Source organism: Herpailurus yagouaroundi, unplaced genomic scaffold (genome assembly GCF_014898765.1).
Source record: "Herpailurus yagouaroundi ecotype Mexico unplaced genomic scaffold, PumYag 201, whole genome shotgun sequence".
Classification (NCBI taxonomy): Eukaryota; Metazoa; Chordata; class Mammalia; order Carnivora; family Felidae; genus Herpailurus; species Herpailurus yagouaroundi.
Window position 1 is genome coordinate 1,051,394 of NW_024412432.1, and position 9,009 is coordinate 1,060,402.

Genomic DNA, 9,009 nt, shown 5'->3' on the forward strand with positions numbered 1-9,009 from the left:
ATAAGTCCTAAAGAGGAGCTGAATGGAGACCCATAATTATATCACTAATAGAAATTATATGAGGGAGTGCCCAGAGAGGCACTAGTGGGGGAAACGGTTTATTTAGATGCCCCCCCCAAAATAGTTTTGTGGGATGAAGGCTATATTGTGTCCATGCTAAGTTTGAGTGGACAAAGATGTTGAAATAGGACTGCCTTTCTGTTGAGATTATATTTCAGAAACGTATTTAAAAATGAGCTAACACTTCACTCTCTAAGAATGGTCTGTGGATAAGCACCTGCACAGCACTTGGGAGGTTGTTAGAAATGCACAACCTGGGGCACCTGAGTGGCACCCAACTTCGGCTCAGGTCATGATCTCACAGGTTGTGAGTTTGAGCCCCACATTGGGCTCTCTGTTGTCAGAGGGAAGCCTGCTTTGGATCTCTGTCCTCTTCTCTCTCTGCCCTTCCCCCCCGCCACTCCCTCTCTAAAATAAATATTAAAATAATAAGTGAACAATCTCAGGCCTATCTCAGAGCTACTGAATCAGAGTCTGCACTTTACAAAATCCCTAAAAGATGTTTATGCACAATAAAACTTGAGAAGCACTGAGCTAAAGTAAAAATACAAAGCCAGCAATTGGATCTGTCAGTATCATCTGATGGAAACCTGGCTGTCCTTTGTCACTGACATAGTTTAGCCTTATCTAGCAGCTGGTATGTTTGAGGTGCTCAGCCTGGCATGGAAGCACCTAATGAGAAAGAGCCTACTCTCCCTCTCCCCCAAAGAGGACAGAGGCCCTGCACCAGGAGGGGCTCAGGCCACCTCTTCCACTGAAAAGTCCCTACCACATATCCTTTGATGAACTTAACACCTTACCACAAGGTTAAGGGGAATGAATTGGGAAAGGTTCCAAAGAGGAGGAAATTTTAGACCAGTTTTGATGAATGATTGAGCTTTAGATTAACTAGAATTTCTGTGTAGAATGTCAGACTATGGGCTATACCAATAAGGATGGGCCAGACCTTGAATTACTGCATAAGCCATAATAAGGATTTTGGACTTTACCTTTTAAACCCAGGAGTGTCACCCAGTGAATACTATGCTTTATAAAAATATATATTTGGTCATTCAGACCACCAAAATATATTTTGCATATATATTTGGTCTTTGTTCACAATTCCTGGCTCACAGCTCCCCAAACCCTCAGAATTTGGTTTCATGGTTAGTTGCCAAAGGAGCCAACCATGTGATTAGAGGGTTGGACCTTGCACTGCCACTAGAAGTTGAATCTATCACCAATGGTCAATGATTTAATCAATCATGTGTATGTAATGAAGCCTCCATAAAAACTCAAAAGGATGGAATCCAGAGAGCCTCCAAGTTGATGAACATGTGGAGATTTGGGGAGAGTGGCATGCCTAAAGATTGCTTGGAAACTCTGTGCTCTTTACCCATACCTTGCCCTATACATCTCTAACCTGGCTGTTCCTGACTTGTATCCTTTTATAATAAACCAGAAATCTAGAAAGTAACATGTTTCCCTGAGTTCTGTGAGCTGCTTCAGCAAATTAATTGAACCTGAGGAGGGAGCTCCTAGGGCACCTCTGATTTATACCCAGTTAGTCAGAAGTATAGGTAACAACCAGCACTTGTGATTGGCATCTGAAGTAGATAACAGTCCTATAGGACTGAACCTGTGGAATCTGACACTGTCTCTGGATAGTGTCAGAATTGAGTTGAGGGGCACCTGAGTGGCTCAGTTGGTTGAGCATCCCACTTTGGCTCAGGTCATGATCCCACTGTTCGTGAGTTTGAGCCTCATGTCAGGCTTGTAGCTGTCAGTGCAGAGCCTGCTTTGGATCCTCTGTCTCCTTCTTTCTCTGCCCCTCCTCCACTCACTCATGCATTCACGCTCTTTCCCTCCCTCTCTCTCTCAAAAATAAACATTTTTTAAAAACTGGAAAAAATATTTTATTTTATTTATTTATTGAAAAAAAATTTTTAACATTTATTCATTTTTGAAAAGCAGAGAGAGACAGAGCGCAAATGGGGGGGGGGGGTCAGAGAGAGAGGGAGACACAGAAACAGAAGCAGGCGCCAGGCTCCGAGCTATCAACACAGAGCCCAACACGGGGCTCGAGCTCATGGACTGAGAGATCATGACCTGAGCTGAAGTCGGCCGCTTAACCGACTGAGCCACCCAGGCGCCCCTGGAAAAAATATTTTAAAAAAGAGAATTGAGTTGAATTCTCAGACACCCTGTTGACATCTGGAGAATTACTAGGTGCTGTGTGGGACCCCCTCCCTGCAATGCACACATTGGATTTGGTGCCAGAACCAAAAGACCCAGGGAATATCACCAGGGTTTTTTGAGGGTTGGGAGGAATTATCTTTATTGCTTTGGGTGAAATTATACATACTCATGGAAAGAAAGTAAAACTAAGAACAGTAAAACTAGTAAACTAAGAAAATAAAACTAAGACAGTAAAACATAAAATCTCATCACCTACTGACATTTTCTAACGTTCTTCTAGTTTTCTTCATTATACACATATAATTTTACATATCTGATTTTTTCACTCAGCAATGTCATAGACACTGTTCTATGTCAATAAATACATCTACATCATCATTTTAATGGACACAAAATATTCTGTGATAATGCTTTATATATCAGTCTGGGTTCAAACAGAAGACAAGAACACACAGTAATTTCAATGGGAGAGTTAATATAGAGAATTATTAACAAGAGATAGGACAGTAACTACTAAGAAAGTACAAAAGAATGATATCTTGCCATTTGCAAAACATGGATGGACCTACAGGGTATTATGCTAGGTGAAATAAGTCAGAGAAAGACAAATACCATATGATTTGACTTATATGTGGAATCTAAAAACAAAACAAATGAATAAACAAAAAGCAGAAAGAGACCCATAATACAGAGAACAAGCTGATGGTTGCTAGAGGGGAGGTGGGTGGGGGAATGGGGAAATTGGGTGAAGGGAAGGAGGAGATAAAGATTTCCAGTTATGGAATGAATAAGTCATAGGGGTAAAAGGCACAGCATAGGGAATATAGTCAATGGTATTTTAATAGTGTTGTATGGTGATATCTGGTACAGCTGGTGGCAGCTGTGATGAGCACAGCACGATGTCTAGACTTGTTGAATCACTATGTTATACACCAGAAACCACTGTAACATTGTCATCTATAATTAAAAAAAAGAAGAAGAATGAAGAGGAATTCTAAAGGATACTTTAGGGCTAATGGAGGGTACCCAAGAAAGGACAAAGTTGGAAAGGAGTTCAGACTTCATTAAGGAAGGTGTGTTTTGAGTCCACTGGATGGTGGAGAAGTTTGCTGCTTTGTCAGGCCAGGATGGTGCATAATCACTGGGAAAGCAGAAATACCACTCCAGAGCTCAGAAGAGTGAAGGCTTATGGGGGAGGGAGTGCACAGAGGGAGACAGGTGCCATTGTTGGCAATGCTGGGACCAGAAGCTGGGGAGGTCCTGCTTTGCAGGAATGGAGCATACTTCTACGTGTAGCTTGGGGTGGGGAGTCTCCAGGACACTGCATGGAAGAAAATTCAGGTGGCTGGCTCATTATATGGAAGTCCCACAGGCCCTGGTATGTGCACACAAGGGACAGAGGAGAGGGTACCATGAGCAGCTACCGGTGTTGAGCTACAGGCACATGCACTCTGGGCTTCTGGCTATCCAGCCTGTTGAGAGCTGTTAAAAACAGAAGCCTAGCAGACAGTAGAGAAAATACCACTTGGAGTTAGGCAGTGGAGAAAAAGCATATTCTGCCTGAGCCTGGTGACAATCTACTGGAGAACTAGGAAGAAAAAAGCTCTTTTTCTTTTAGTGGCCTTCCATCACCCTCTGTTGACTGAGTGTAACATCTTGTGTTGGCAAAGAAAAACTATTTAATGGGCCCAGATCCATTTTTTCAGAGCAGGCAATAAATATGAATCTGGAATTGTGTGGCAATAAGTAACTGGCACGTTACAGCATACTTAACCAGTTCTCTAATAATGGATATTTTTGTATTCCCAATGTTTTACCATTCTGAACAATGCTGGTATGCCTGACTCTAACACTTGAGTGATTACTAGAAGAAAGTTTTAAATTGTGGAGGTGGACATGAGATTTACATCCATTCTTAGATTAATCAATCAAAGCTACATTTGGCTTGGGGAAATGCTATGAAAATCAGCACCTGCCTGGGTCATTCAGAGGTGGCCAAAAGTTACTTCTATTGTTGGCCAGAGATGCTTTTCTAAGAGTCACTATAGCTACCAGGGAGAACTTCTATTCAAGAAGTTGAATACACCTAGGCCTCATCTCCCACATCCAAATGGTCATAAAAACCCAAGCTTTTAGCCATTCGGGCCTGTCCCAGTGTAACAGATCTCTACCCTGCCACCTCCAGGACCACTAGGACTCTTCCAGATCTTCCTTTACTTGGCACCTCAGGAATCTATTTTATCCCCCTTGGGAGATTCATTTATTCTCCTTGGGAATACTTGAAAATTTGTATTGTTAGATTAGATTCCACATTTGTAGATATTAGAAAACAGAACTAAGGGCTCCAGAGGGCATGGAAGCCTTGCCCTGCCTTTCTTCTGCTTCCTACACCCTTACTCCCTACCTAGAAATCCCTCAAGTTCACCCTAGTGCTGTTCACTTCTTGCAGACATACCTTAATCCATTAATCAGCTGAGTACTGACATTATGCCAGGGACTCCTTAGGAAATTATAGTGAAAAAGCCTCTACAGTTTCTCAAGGGCACAGAGGCAATAAGCAGTAAAACTGGAATTAGAAACCAGACCCCAAGTCCAAGTAGAGCTTCTATCATGTTTTACAAAAAATATAGCTAGCGAGAGGGAAAAAAGCCCAATAGGTTTGCTGTTTACTATATTGGCTCAAAAAGTCTCATCATGCCCAATGGTCTCTCAATGCCCCTACAGAAGTCCCTGCCCTGCCAGTTCTGGATCTGATGGCTTGGCCCTCCTCTGGGGACCATTTCTGTGGATATCTGAACACCTCTTCACATACCCATAGTGGTCTTTGCTCCTCCCAAGTCCGTGTTCTGTCCTTTGGAGTAATCAGTCCCAGCCAGGAGTCACTGGCAAAAGGGCAATGGTTGCTTCTGAGAAGATGGGGCCTTCTCCCTGAGAATCTCTTAGAGGTGGTATGCTGGCTGAGACTATTAATGAGCAGTTGAAGATTTTGCCAAATTCTATTGAGCAACAGCTGTGTACTAGGCCTCATGAGACAGAAATGTGGGGTGTGGATTCTGCCATCTTTGTTTTTTATTATTCATCCTAGAGGAGTTGGCCATCCTTTTACTTTTGCTTTCTTATATATTTGTTTCTGATTGTAAACTTATAGACACAAAAAATTTAAGGAACTCAATCACCAAAATGTGTGACAGAAAAATCCTCATAATTTGTCTTTTTTAAAGTTTATTTATTTATTTTGAGAGAGAGATAGAAAGAGGGAAAGAATGTGTGGGAGGGGCAGAGAGAGAGAGAGAGAGAGAGAGAGAGAGAGAGAGACTCCCAAGCAGGTGCACTGCCAGTGCAGAGCCCCACACAGGGTTTGAACCCACAAACTGTGAGATCATGACCTGAGCCGAAATCAAGAGTCAGACTCTCAACTGATTGAGCCACCCAGGGACCCCCATAATTTGTCCTTTAACCCCACCCCCACCCTCACCTCATCATCATTAACAATTCAGTTTTTTTTTGTATTAAAAATTTTTAAGAAACTTTATTTTTAGTAGCAATTTTAGATTCATAGCAAAATTGAGCAGAAAGTACAGAGATTTCCCATAGGTCCCCCTGCTCCCCAACAAGCAAAACCCCTCCCACTGTCAACAGCTTCCACCAGAGTGATACACTTGTTACACTGCAAATATAGTGTACAAAATATAGTCTACAAATCAGTGAATCCACATTGATGCATCATTATCAACAAGTCCTTGTTTACATTAAGGTTCTTGGTGTTGTACATTTTATGGATTTCAACAAATGTATGATGACATGTATCCACCATTATAACATCATACAGAATAGTTTTACTGCTCTAAAATCCTAGAAATCCTTTGTACTCCATCTATTCATCCCTCCTCTTCCCACAATGTCTGACAAAGACTGATCTTTTTAATGTCTGCATAGTTTTGCCTTTTCCAGAGTGTCATATAATTGAAACCATACAGTATATAGCCTTTTTAGATTGGCATATGTTTTAGATTAAGTTTTCTTTAAGAGCACAATATCATTTGTTTGTTTACTTATTAACTAATTAAATAAATAGGGATAATATCAAATGTGTTCTTTCTCCATGTAACACTGTATCTTGAATACATTTTCTTATCCGTGTATTTAAAAGATAATGATAGCATATAATAGTTGAATCTATTGAGCATTCACTGTATAGCACATACTGTTCTACTATAAAGGTTTGTCATGTCTGTTATGGGCTAAGTTGTATCCTGTCCCCCCAATTCATATGTTGAAGTCCTCTCTTCTGTACCTCAGAATGTAACGGTATTTGGAGATAGGGTCTTTAAAGAGATAAGTAAGTTAAAATGAGGTCATTAGTGTGGACCCTAATCCAATCCGACTGATGTCCTAAGAAGAAAAGGACACAGAAATTCACAAAGGGAAGACCACATGAAGACACAGGGAGAAGACAGCCATGTACAAAAGCCAAGGACAAAGGCCTTAGAGGAAACTGATCCTGCTTGACACCTTGATTTTGGACTTCCAGCTCCTGGAACTGTGGGGAAACAAATTTCTGCTGTGTAAACTACTCGGTCTGTGGTTCTTTGTTATGGCAGCCCTAGCAAAGTGGGGCTGTGTTTCCACAGTCCCTGAGGTGGGGGAGAGAACATGTGATGAATCTCTCAATGACTTCTTTTTAAAATAAAAAAAAATGATTTTAATTCCAATTAGTTAATATACAGTGTTATATTAGTTTCAAGTTTAAAATATAGTAATTCAACAATTGCATACATCACCCTGTGCTCATGACAAGTGTTCTCCTTAATCCTCATCACTTCTCTTTTTTTTTTAAGTTTATTTTACTTAGTTATTGAGAGAGAGAGAGAGAAAGAGGGAGAGAGAGCAGGGGAGGGGAAGAGAAGGAGAGAGAGAGTACCCCAAGCAGGCTCCACACTGTCAGTGCAGAGCTCAGTTTGGGGCTCGAGCTCACAAACCATGAGATCATGACCTGAGCTGAAATCAAGAGTTGGATGCTTAACTCACCTGAGCCACCCAGGTGCCCCAATATCCATTACCTCTTTAACCCACCTCCCCATGCCCTTCCCTCTGATTACCATCAGATTATTCTCTATAGTTTAGAGTTTATTTCTTGCTTTTGCTCTCATTTTTTCCCTTTTGCTTGTTTGTTTTTTGTTGTAAACTCCACATATGAAATAATATAGTATTTGTCTTTCTCTGACTGACTTATTTTGCTTAGCATTATATTCTCTAAATCCATTCATGTTTTTGCAAATGGCAAGATTTCATTCTTTTTTATGGCTGAATAGAACCTTTATATATATCCATTCTCTATATATATCCATTCTATATATCTATATATCTATATCATTCTATATAATATATATCCATTCTGTATAATATATATATATCTCACATTTTTATCCATTCTAATATGTATGTATATATATATATATATATACATATATATATATATATATATCCATTCTATCTATCTGTTTATCTATCTATCTATCTATCACATCTTTATCTGTTCATCAGTTGATGGACACTTTGGCTGCTTCTGTTCCTTAGCTATTGTAAATAATGCTGCTATAAACATAGGTGTGCATGTATCCCTTTGAATTACTGTTCCTGTATTTGGCAAATACACAGTAGTGTAATTGCTGGATTGTAAGGTAGTTCAATTTTTAATTTTTGGAGGAACCTCCATACTGTTTTCCACAGCAGCTGCACCACGTTGCATTCCCAGTTCCTAAGGTTTCCTTTTTCTCCACATCCTTGCCAACACCTGTTGTTTCTTTTGTTCTTGATTTTAGCCATTCTGACAGGTGTGAGGTGATATCTCATTATAGTTTTGATTTGTGTTTCTCTGATGATGAGTGATGTTGAGCATCTTTTCTTGTGTCTGTTAGCCATCTGGATGTCTTCTTTGGAGATATGTCTGTTCATGTCCTCTATCCATTTTTTAATTGGATTATTTGGTTTTTAGGCATTGAGTTTTATAAGTTCTTAAAAATATGGAACACTTCAAAAATTTGTGTGTCATCCTTGTGCAGGAACCATGCTAATCTTCTCTGTATCGTTCAAATTTTAGTATATGTGCTCCCAAAGCAAGTACAATCCCTCATTTACTTCTAAAGCTTCTGCTTGCTCATCATTTCTACTTACATTTCTACAACTAAGGCAAGTCATGAGGCCATACATATCTTCAAAGAGGTTAAGTGTGCACAATCCCACCATGTACCCAGAAAAGGAGAATGAGAATATCCATAAATTTGCATCATAGTGGGGTGCTTGGGTGGCTCATTCAGTTGGGCATCCAACTCTTGATTTTGGCTCAGGTCATGATCTCACAGTTCATGAGATAGAGCCCCACATCGGGCTCCACACTGACAGCATGGAGCCTGTTTGGGATTGTCCTTCTGTCTCTCTGTCTCTCTCTCAAAATGAATAAATAAACATTTTTAAAAAATTAGCATCTGGGAATGCAAGCTGGTGCAGCCACTGTGGAAAACAGTATGGAAGTTCCTCAAAAAACTAAAAATAGAACTACCTTACGACCCCGCAATTACACCACTAGGCATTTATCTATGTGATACAGGTGTGCTGTTTCGAAGGGACACATGCACCCCCATGTTTATAGCAGCACTATCAACAATAGCCAAAGTATGGAAAGAGCCCAAATGTCCACTGATGGATGAATGGATAAAGAAAATGTAGTATATATATATATATATATACACACACACACACACACACACAATG

The 9,009-nt window shown here is 40.2% G+C and overlaps 1 non-coding gene across 1 annotated transcript; it reads right to left on the minus strand.

The window, feature by feature from the left end:
- Positions 1-8,255: 8,255 nt before the first annotated feature.
- Positions 8,256-8,362, minus strand: LOC121014249 (U6 spliceosomal RNA). Its single transcript, XR_005783133.1, has one exon. It is a non-coding gene; the product is annotated as a U6 spliceosomal RNA (small nuclear RNA).
- Between the last annotated feature and the right edge of the window lie 647 nt (positions 8,363-9,009).